Consider the following 11,945-nt stretch of genomic DNA (forward strand, 5'->3'; position numbering starts at 1 on the left):
TATATATATATATATAATTTAGGAAATATTTAAAATCATAAACATTCAAATCCTTACAAATATATTATGTGTAACAGCTAATCTCAAAATGAAAGGTGACATAACGTGTACGTTAAATTTATGAAACTTAGTATATAAACTACCTTGGTTACTAGGATTATTGACATTTGTATAACTTCTGGGAGACATTTAAAATGCATTTTTAAACATTCAAATCCTTACAAATTATATATGTAGTAGCTGATCTCAAAATGAAAGGTGACATGGCATGTACACCCCCATTTAACTGGTACAATTGTACATTGTACCTGCCTGAAACAGGTATCTCTTGTAACGAGTCTCAGTGGGAATACCTGTTTAAATAAAAGCTAAATAAAAATTTTGAAAGAAATTACAGGAACATTACATATACGTGTACTTTATTGATATTGCATGTACATTACGTGTACATTTTTGATACTGTGGGTACTTTACATGTGCACGCTGTTGACATTACATGAGCTTGTTGACTTTGTGTGTATGCATATGTATATTATGTTGACGTTACACTACGTTGTTGGCGTTACGTGTACGTTACATGTATGCTGTTTGTATTTTGCTCAACATTTCTCAGTGCAAGGGCACTTTGGGGTCACCGGAATATGTTGTTACGAATATGTGTAAATAAGTGTTCATCAAACACGGAAACTGTGCATCTCATACAATAAAAAGTGTAGCTTGCAAAAAGAAAAATACCTGTATGTATTTATTATTCATTTGTTTGGTGTTCGTGAACAGCCGTTTATTGCTGTCTCTCTATGAAGATAAAAAGAATGACATGATAAATTAACTTGCACATCTGTGTTTTCACATGTGAATAAACGTCACAGGCAGTAAAAGCTAGCAAAAACCTCCAGTATAAGTCTAATTACCACTTAAGTTACCTTATAGGTACGGGTAGGCCTGAAGGTTAGGGGTAGATGCTCTGATGTCACTTTCTGGGCGTAGTCAACTTGACTTCATTTGAAGAATTATAGGAATCTTCCCATTGTGTGCATTATTAATTACTCTTATTTTCATGTCTAGGTTTATGGACTACCTTTTCGAAATCCCTCACTCTCTATGTGCACACATACACACAGGCATGGCCTCTGCTGTTACAGGAAGGCAAACTGTGTTAGTTTAACCTAACAAGACCTCTCGTTTTTACGTTAAACTAGGTCACGTGACACAAAGACAAGTAATATTAGACATGCATTTATTACCACTTCATTGAATAAGTTTCAGTGAGTGAGCGTACATGGATAATTTATTTTCAGACTTCCCCGAGGCAGACCGCATGACAGTATGTGCAGGTTCCCCCACGCCATGTTGTAAAAGGAGGATTTTAGTGCTTTCTCGCCGATGCTTTCACGAGTCGTTCACAAGATATGAAGCGACGACCCTGTGACTCCGCGCATGCCTCTCACACCTTGAGGGGAGCAGCTCTTCTTCTAATATTTTTTATTTGGCTTTGCCGCCACCACCTTGCAGCCTGTTTTATTGGATTTTATTGATGTCCTTCAGCACCATGTTTAGCAGTCTCCTCCCCTAAACACATAAAATTCCTTTATGTTCCTATTACTTGAGTTTATGAAGAGCGTCTTCTCCCACCTCCCTCCCGATAAGATCATATTGATAGATTGATATTGGGAGAGCTGTAGTGTGATAAAGGCGTGGGGGTTAAGAGCTTCTTGGATAGTTTAACCTTGATAAAACAGTTGTTTCAGTGAGGCTGATTTTGCCCCATCCGTCTTCATCCGTCAGGGCCCCGCTGAAGTATGCAAATGAAGGCAGTAGAGGGAAGCGCCGTGTGCGGTTAAATGGGGCGTTGCGAATGTGCGGTGTACCGCGCAGACGGGGTGATACTACTTACTGTCCAAATTTAGTGTGTCTCTTCTGAAACACCCCACCCCCTTCCTTTTTTTTGGTCTGCCTTTCGAGAATATATACACCCTGAGAGCTACTGTGGCCTCTCGTAAAATGATTGCAGCTGTGACAGAAGCAAATCACTTGGCCCTTTTTTTTAACGTTGTTTAAAATATATGTTATTATAGATTTTAGTGTTTTTGAGCAGCGCGTTAGCCCTTTATTTGTGACTCGTACCTGCATTTACATGTTGCAGCGGGTTTTACTGCATGCTCCAGCCATACATTTTTAGAGTATGGCTGTTTACCGTGGTAATTAGTGAGTCTGGAGGTGTAAGGGTAATGATCTTTGTGATAATAACTGTTTATGCCTTAACACTGCTCTCCATTCACAGTTTATGTTGCTCAGGCAGCTTCATTTGCCTGATTAGTTTTGTACCTACTCAGCAGCATTAGGGATGGGGTTTTTTTCTGTGTGTGTGCGTGTGTTTGATTCTCTCATTTATCTCGCGTGTCGGCATATTGATCGATTCCCCTGCTCACTCATTATTTTGTTCTGTTCTTCACAACTCATTTTCAGAAAGGGGGGCCAGCGCCAAGGCCACAAACAGATACCGTGTCTCCTCGTTGCTGTCTGACTAGCCACCACACGCATAAAGCTGTCAATCAGGAGCTCTCCTGCCTGCCCTTTGTTATGGAACGCCAGCTCTGTGGGTGGGTCCTCTGGGTGATAGATGGTTTTGAGAGCCTATCGGACTGCAAGAAGCATCCATCTCTGTCTGGAGCCTGTTAAACAAGCTTGGGAAAGCAGCCATGTAGTCCTAACCACCACTGGCCTCCACTAAAAAACCCCATTAACATTAATGAAGGATAGCTTTAAAAGTTCTCCAGTAATAGGCTTGAATTGGATTTATGAGTCAGATAGTTTGCCAGAGAGTACGTCATGAAAAATGTCGCTGCTAGATAAATGGAAATGAGTGTTTGAAAGGTCTCGGGACACTGTTTCAGCGAGGATTTCAGCTCAGCTTTGAAACTTTTTTTCCCCTCTCACCCCTCAATCATTTCCCCCTCCAGCTCTAAAATCAAGCTGCAGCTTCGGTGGCTGTGAGGGAAAGCGAGGTGTTTGATGTTTTAAGTCACTGCAGAGATAAAGCTGCTCGACTTACACTCAGTGCCTCTGCTTCTAGTGGGGGGAAAAAATAAGTTCTTAATACTTTTTTTAAAGGCCTTTCATCCCAGGTGGCACTGGCCATTTCAATATCTTGCAACTACCACTTTACCTGTCTGCAAGGTCCCTATAGATGGCTGATGTGAAACTGCCATTAGCCAGCCAATTCCTCAGCCACAGATTACTGTGCCAGTACGTGGTAATCACAATGTTGAAAAGGTCTGATTGCACTCCATCCAACCTACAAAGTGTGGCGTAAATGGGTTTTTCGAAGGTCTGCAGTCGGTTGTTGGTATGTCATCATAGTGCATTAGGACTGTCAGAGGCAAAATAACAGTTTTTGAAACCTCTTTCATTTCATGTGAATGTTAACAGGATGCAGAAATACACTCAGAAGCAACCAGGCAAACAGGGTCCTCAGTGAGATGGTTCAGTGCAAGTGCCCGATGTACGAGCTGAACCATGAACTTGTTCCACTGGAATTAGATGTATTTGAGGTCTTTCTAATTTTCCGGAGCTCCCCACTCTCTCGGTTTCTCCCTCTTTCTGTCTTTGTTTCTCCTCCCATCTTCTGGCTGGTGTGCTCTCTGCTAACCTCGGATATCATTACCGTCAGAGGGAGGTTGAAGGGAGAGACAGGTTGCTATTCTTAATGAATTCCGCTATGTCTTTGCACTCCCCCACCTAGTTAACCCTGCCCACCGCCCCATCGTCATCGCCCCCGCCCTCCCCCAGCTCAAGGTGTCAAATTAGAGCAGCTGGAAAAGGGGAGAACAAGGAGATGAGCAAGGTACATCTTACCCCAGCTCATTTCCTCACTCTCCTTCAAATCACCTCATACAACATGATATTCATGAAAAGTATCCATGTAACAACTGGGGAAATGGTTGGATACACTACACATATTCTCTTTAATTATTAAGAAGCTGGTGTTGGGATTGATGCTCCTCATGCACTGGTGTGCAGTTAAAGTAAAATAAGTAAAATAACACAAAAGTATGAAATTACATTTTTGTAAAAGCAGGCAAGTGTTTAAAAAGTCGAAAACAACTACATTCGGCAAAATGACCTGATGAAGAGGTGGTCAAAGGAAGAATCCAATGAGCTTGGATATTTACTTTATAAATACATCACACCAGTGACTTGTTGATTGGGGCTTCGATGCTGTTAGGAGGTCCCTGAGGGCTGACTTTAAACTACTAACGGACAATTGGCTTTGACGTCACAGTAGCACAAAAAAGGGGGCCATGTGTTTGCAGGGTGGTGAGTGTTTAGGGGTTGGAGGTATTTACATGAGCAATAAAAGGTCTTTCCAGAATGTGAGCTTGTTATCCAGTTGCAGTAATTATTATTGTTAATTGATATTTGCTTCTCAAGTGTCCTCTCATTTGTGTATGCGTGTTATCATTTATTATTTTTGTATAAACGTTTATGATGTTTGATGATTGGATAAGGTCTGCCCTTCAAGCATTTGAATATGTTACGGGATCATTAGCATTAGTGTAATTTCAGTGCTGTTTCTGGTCAAGGTGCAGGTGATTTCATTTTTTATGAGGCCTGTAATGAAGAAGCGTGTCCTTGTTGCATATTTCAGTGACTTGTGAATATTTTTCCATTTTTTTCCCTAAACATCTCAGATTGCTTCATGGCAGTTTTTCATGGCAAAACTTGAAGGACATGTGTTACACAGTATTTGTGGTGTAAATACTTCAGTTTCTAAATTCCTGAATACAGAGTAAACAGTGAAGGTGTCAAATTGCTGACATGCAGTGCAGCAAGAGCATGGTTTCAAAACTCGAGTGACATACAGTAGATGTGCCAGCAATCCATCCATCTATCCATCCATTTCCTTTCCTGCTTATCCAATTCAGAGGCGTGGGAAGGGGGGATGGGTGGGCTGCAGCCTGTCTCGGATGTCACTGGGAGAGAGGCAGTACGCCGCAGACAGGTTGCCATTTAAAGAAAGAATTCAGTGATTGTCTAATATTATTTGTGACCTGTAAATACAACATCTCAAATGCTGAAATTGAGCCATTTTAATGTAATTTTTTAAATTAGCGTTCAGTTTGAATTTTACATAAGCACCACAGTTCAAAAGTGAACATCCGTGGTGATGATAGCACAAGTGCATTAGTGCAGATGGTGAAGGCATTATTAATACTGACTTACCTAAATATGGGTTTGGAGCAGGGAAGGTGTTGCTTATATCATCAAGACAATGCCAACTCACATAGTCCACAGTGGTAAACACGTATACTGTCCTGTGTTGTGGGGCATTCCCAGTGTTGGAATGGGGTTGTATCTCAGAGTAGTAATTTAATATTCTCTTTGCTATGCATCCGAACACTGTTCCAACTCACACCTTTAAATTTAGTTCAAGATCTTAAAGTTTCCAAAAAATGCACAAAAAAAAATGCAAAAAAAATCCCTGAAAAACTACATCATGGTGATAAAATTCAGACTTTGACGTAGTCGTAAAAAAGGGGGCCTGGGTAAGGAGCTGAAACAAAATCAAAGAGTAACATAAGATTGTTCACCGGCGCTGAAAGGCTGTTATTTGTTTAAGCCGTACTTTCAGCAGATGTAAGTACATGAAGTTGTAGCATATAGCAACCAAAGAGCTCTGCTGAAGTGCATCAGTTTGATGTTACAGCTGCTGCGTTTGGCCAGTTATGCTCAGGATTGAGAAGATCACACGCCAGCTGTTAAAAAAGAAAAGCACACAGATGTAAGCTCCGTCACCGGTAGCAGTTTTTAATGATGTCAGACTGTTTCAGGGTGGATTTTTTTCCTGTGAGCCCAAGCAGAGCTGTTGTCTACTTCACCCCGGCATTAGTGTTTGATAGTCCTGACTCAACAGAGACTCGGCATCCCCCCGTGGCTGTGCTTACTCACTCCTGAGCCCAGTGTTTAGTTTTCCTTGGCAGACCCGGGCCACAGCTCATTAGACTAAGAGAATGTGCTTGCCTTAATTAATGACATGTAAATATCCTTGAATTGGCCACATTTGCATATTAAGAGAGATTTGTGGAATCTGTGGAGTAATATATTTTAATTAGGGATTAATTAAAAATAATGGGAATTTCATTTCGCCTGGCAGGTTGTGTTTGGTGCGTCGGGGCCCAATCTTTGAACGCAGAGGCAGCTACCAACATGTGAAGGAAGCTCTCTGCTCTTTCACCCGCTATCTGTGCTGCATACAAAAAATTTTCTCTAACACACACACACACATACTGGCATCACATTCCTTGAGATGCCAGAGTCTTCCCAGGGGGTCTCCACAAAGCGCTGTAGCTTTGAAAAGCGGGTGAGGAGGAAGCGATTCCAGCTTGAACACCCACAATATGTTTTTGGGGATGGTCCCAGTTTGGCTCAATTTCATCTCCTCTCATCTTTCTGTATCTGTATTTTTTCCCCCGTATAGTTGGGGAACGGCTCTCAGACACGGAACACTAGTTATGTTGGCAATTATGTTAATGGATGCCATTAGGCCATGATTGTGTATGAGCGAATGGGGAGAGAGGGCACGTTTTCGAGACCGACCTCAACTTCTGCTTTGATCCATTTTTAAGAGACTCTTTGCTATAACACTTTCTAACATATACTCCAGTTTTTATTCCCCCCCCCCCCCTCACAGATCAGCAGACATTTTGACCGTCATATCAGGGATTGTTTCATTTCAGGCTATTTGCTCTGGGTAATGATGTACTCAGTGTGTCTCTTCTTTCCTCTGACAGCTGTGAAAATAAATCTGAATAGAGACAAAGAAACCATCTGTCATCAGCATTACTAATGGCACTGATAGCACGGCCACTATCAACCGCATCTCCTAGGTGGAAATCATCCCCATTACCAAGCATCAAAGCTGCTTCCTGCTTCCTGATGCTCCTTGCAGCAGTATCGCGCACAAACACACACTTCACGACTTCGGCTCGTTTTTAAAAGAGAGGTTTTCAACGATTTCCGACGCTCTCGGTCATTTTTGCGAAGAAGAAGAGGCACGCAGTAAACGTCTGTTTTTCTTCAGGCGCCGCTTGAAGCGGACGGCTCCTTTGGCATTTGTGATGTGTCGTCAGCGTGCTGATGTTATTGATCCAGGACCTTCCGAATTCATTAGGAGATCCAGCCCTACAGTACCGCATCTTTATTTATGTTGCTGCCCCCTCCCTGGCCTGCCTCTCTCTCTCTTTCTCTCTCCGCCTCACTCCCTGTCTGCCTTCCTCTTTCATCCTCCATGCATTATTCTTTTATTATTCTTTTACAGCTGCCTTATCGCCCGCATTTTGGTGAGGATAAGACCTGTCATCTTTGGGTCTTGTCTGGGGAGATGATGGGAGACTTCAAGGGGAAGGAGGAGGTGGACTGGGGGCAGGAGGAGGAGGAGGAGGCGGAGGGTGGGTGTAAAGAATGCTCTCTGTCCCCTTTTTTCATCATCCGACGTGGACCTCTCTCTCTCTCTTTTTATTTCTCCTCTCCCTCTCTCTCTCGCTCTCTCTCACTTTCGCCGTCTCTCTTTGTAATGAGAATCTCTCTCTAATTGAGGTAGCTGCAGCGAGCTGGCCGAGGGTTAGATTGTGATACTGGCTACGTGACCGTTATGCTGATAGAGGTGGCAGATCAATAATTTAGGCCCTGACCTTAATGGTGGTGTTAAAATGCTCATTCCTCTGGAGTCTGGAGGCCTTAAAGGTGCAGGAGTTGGATAAAGGCGCAGGAGCTCGTTGGATGTGGAGGTGGGAGCGGGGGGATGGTGGGAAAAGCAGATAAGAGGAGAGGTGGAGAAAGACAGAGAGGGAGAGTGCATTTGCAGTCAGCCCCTCAGTCTGTGAAAGGAAGGGATCATGAGTGATGTTTCTCCTGCCTTTACATTCAGACACTTACATTGTCACCAACATTCATCCTCTTAGTATCCATATGAATGCCATAAGCTTTTTTTTTTTCTTCTCCTCTCTCTGTCTTTCTATCTCTCGCATGTATTTGGTATCCGGTTGTAATCCGTTTTCATAAGAAATCCTCCACCCATTCTCACTGATGCACTGAATGCATCACCAGACACCAGAAGTGAACAAAGACTGCGGTAACGAGTGGGTTTAATCTGGTTCTGGGCTTGTCTTGTGCTTCGTAGCTTAAGGCCATGCTCATTGAGGATTCGGACAGCCATCGATTTGATTCTGAGGGACATTAACGTCACAGCCTCATGCATCTCTCTCTCTCTCCCTCTTTCTCTCTCTGAATCTCTAAGACTCGTTCCCTGCTGGCAGGATGCGACCATCCCCAGCTCTCCCTGCTCTTCCTCACCCACCCAGTCACCCTTAGGGGATGATATATTAGATATAACCAATTCAATTTTATGCAGCCAGGACAGACGCCCCGGGGACATAAACACACACATTTTTAATACACTCCTCACCAGGAAGCCCAATGCGCCAGAGCCTGCGGCTGCCCTGGGTCTCCTCTCACACTCAATTATTAATGTAATGGCCGTAGTGGCTTAATTAAATAATAAAGACAAGCTCGCTGCAAAGGAATGGGCCAAGGACGGCGGGAGAAGAGGCAGATTCTGTAAATGTGTGTTATTGACATGTGTGAGATTGTGTTGCTTTGATGGCAGATGTGCTTTATTATCATCGAGTGCACATTTTTGGTTAAGACCCGTTGTCTCGTCGACGGGCCGCGTGCCATCCGAAATGACTTGTGACGGTGGTTGGTTTTGTAATATTTTCTCCAGAAAGCCTTGTCTTCAAAATAAATCATTTGAGCGAGAGAGAGGGGGAGAGGTGTAGACTTTTGATTCAAGTATCCGATCCGCTCATAAATCAATTGTCGCGAGAGTCAGGTCAAATAGGGGCTCGTGATACCTCAACTACATAAAAAGACTGATTTCCTCAGATTATGGATTCCTGCCACCTCAAGGGCAAGCCAGAGGAAGCTCTCTGTCTCCAATGTGATGAAATGTGGCGTTATCTTTTACTTTGTTTCATTAGATTCACTGGAGATTACACACTCTATCCTCAAACACGCGATTTTCCAGCTTTCTAAGATGAGACATCTCCTGGCCTCGGGGCAAGAAATATATTTCCGAGCTGCCGTCCCCCCAGCCCGTTTCTTGGGGTTCGTGGGCTGTTTTAACTTGCAATTAATTATTCAAATTCATTTTGAAATGCAGGGTTACATTTTGAGTGGCTTGTTCAAAAGGCAAAAGCAGTTTTTTTTTCCTCCCCCCCCCAACTAATGGCAAGTAAGCCCCCGCCATTAGATTGAAAAATAGGCCCATTGTGTGTGTTGACTTGGTGGCGTACTGCGATGAAGGATTGCGACAAACTGGAGTGTTTAAATCGGCGAATTGAAATTAATGCCCTCTCAAAGCCAGGCTTGCTGACGATACATTAAAGCTAATACTCCAGTGAGGTCGAGCAAATGTTTGTTTATATACATGAAATACGCTCGGAGAGAATGAAATGATTGGATTTTGCCCAAGTAAACACTTATATTAAAGAGAGAGACAAAAGAAACAAATTGTAATGCAATGAGGTGTGGGTGCCTTCTATGTTTATTGTTTCTCCTCTGTTTTTGAGTAGACTAATCTCTTCTGACGTCTTTCATTTATGGCTGGTGTTTTTTCCCCCCCCCAGTTGTTCCCTTTCCTTCTTCCCTTCCTTGCTTCCTTCTTTTTTTTTTCTTTAAACCTCCTCCTTAAAGCACCTCCCTCTATTTTGGTCTGCTGACACATTGAGACACTTTCAAAGGTCATGCCTGGAGTTTTGTCTTGTCGCATCACTTATTCAGGCAGCTTTTTATTTATTCATGCCACTTTTTGATTTTAATAATTAAAGCAGCGAGATGTTTATTTCATACGCCGATAAAGTGCTCGCGAAGAACGTCCACGTTTTATGTGGCTTCTTTGTGTGACGCCGACGATCTTCCATGCAAAAAAGCGCGAGCTGTTGCTGTCAGTGGGAGCTGTAATGTGTATCGACTGAAATTACCCCCTCGCTTCCACTGCGGCCAGAAGACCTCTTAGATGGCGAGTGAAGAGGCCGAGTGTATAAGAGCCTCTTTTTTTGTACTTTTCCTTTTCCTTTAGAATTTACTGCCAGCGGCTGAGAGTGGTATTTATTTTCCTCAGACTCTGCTCTGCTATCCTGGAGTTGGCAGAGTGATTTTGTAGAATAGAAACATTATAGACTGTTAGTGTCAAAGTGTTAAATGTGATGTATAGAGCTGGGGGTTTCAGTGGGAGGAGAAGGGGGGCGACGGGGTTGAGGAGGAGGCGGTAAGGAGGTGAGCACTGCCAGCCATGACTGGAGCAAGGTGCTCATGGGAGAGAGGAGCCATCCACCATGTGAGGGATGGCAGGGTAATGTGGCGGGAGGTAATGGCTTTTCTCAGTCCGCTGAAACAGAGGGGAGATCATTAGGGGTTGCTGTGCCGCACAGCGCAGTCCGTTTACCCCGACTCTGCCAGCGCCTCCTGTCAGAGCAGGGGTGTGGAGATACTCATTGTATTTGTCTGTCTGCTTTTGTGTGGCACTGGCAGCGTTGCTCCGAAGAGGCTCGAGTGTTTGATTATTATTTTGGGCCTTTTCTACCAGGATGGATAGACGCTGACACTTTGGCTTACAGCTGCACTCAGATATTTTCTTACCAAATGCTTCTGCAGCTGTGAAATCGAATCGGCGAGCTAGCCCAGACCTGATGACAAAAACAAAACTCTTTTTCTCCTTCGCTTAAATGAGTATTACTTTACCGAATGTCATTCAGTTATTAGGAGAAAGCAGGATTGAAAAAACCTTTGGGTTCATAAGAGTTATTTGTTCAAGGAGCCGCTTGAAAATATCAAAAGAGGAAGCCGCTGATTTTATTTGTTACGAGCCGCAACACATGTTTTTGTTGTTAAAAAGCTAAAGTCACAGTCAAAAGAGAAAGAGAAAAGACTTCAGACAGAGATGGTCTGAAAGGCTCATAGACAAAAAAAGGCCTTCAGATCTCAGAATGATTGTCTGTGGCAAATGAAGGTAACCCCTTCTGTTTTCTTTGAGCGAATCATCCTCTTTGGACTGTGTTTGTTTACAGTGGTTGACATTTATGTCTCACCAGGTATGTTGAAACAAGCGAAACTGCCTCCAGACTGAGCATCTTATTTTATAAGAGCCAGCATTTCAAGCTGTGCCGCTGAATATTTGTGAATGTGTCTGCATATGTAGTGTGACTGTGATCGCCCGACTTTAATTGTGGGAAAAGAAAGCGATGACATACAGCCGCGTTTGAAATAAAGGTGTGCTTTGTGAATCAGCGAGAAGTTCTCAAAACCGGTTAACAGCACTTGGAACTGTCGGTCGATTTTTGCCCCGGTGAGCCTCCAGCCCGGCGTGACAGAGAAGATTGGACGTCATTAAGGTCTACACTCTTCCCTCTGTCTGGGGGTGTGTGAAATGGGCTCTGCTGCTGCCAAAAGCGTGCACCGTTATTGTGTATCTCCATCATTCATGGTGAAATCTCACAAAAGAGGAGGGCTTGCAGCGCAGGCGACCAGAGCTGCAGATGGTGTCATTTACCTGCCCTGCATCGGTTTTCCAGATGTTTTTTTTGTGTCGCTGTTTATACGCCCTTCTGTGCTGGCTGAAGGTTGGTGGATAAGTCACATTCCTAACGAGAAGATTCTCCTCATGTCGAGACTCATTCGCGCATTATGAGGAAAAAAAGAAGCCTCAAAGAAATATGATCGCTCCTGTAAAATGGACCAATTATTCCCCATTGACAACCTTCAAAGCTCACTTTTATTGGCCGATTCAGCCAAATAAAAGTTTATTGCACGAGCTGAACGGGACGCCATCATTTTTGCATAGCTTTTCCAAGCCCAGCTTTTATATGATCCCCATTATTACACCTCTG

At 43.4% G+C, this 11,945-nt stretch overlaps 1 protein-coding gene across 2 annotated transcripts in view; it reads left to right on the forward strand.

Annotated features, from left to right (window-relative positions):
• Positions 1-11,945, forward strand: part of pbx1a (pre-B-cell leukemia homeobox 1a) — a 51,612-nt gene that overhangs the window by 10,278 nt on the left and 29,389 nt on the right. The gene's annotated exons all lie outside the window — the stretch shown is intronic.

The sequence above is a fragment of the Pundamilia nyererei genome, unplaced genomic scaffold (genome assembly GCF_000239375.1).
Source record: "Pundamilia nyererei isolate P.nyererei 1_Seehausen unplaced genomic scaffold, PunNye1.0 scaffold00004, whole genome shotgun sequence".
NCBI classification, from domain to species: domain Eukaryota; kingdom Metazoa; phylum Chordata; class Actinopteri; order Cichliformes; family Cichlidae; genus Pundamilia; species Pundamilia nyererei.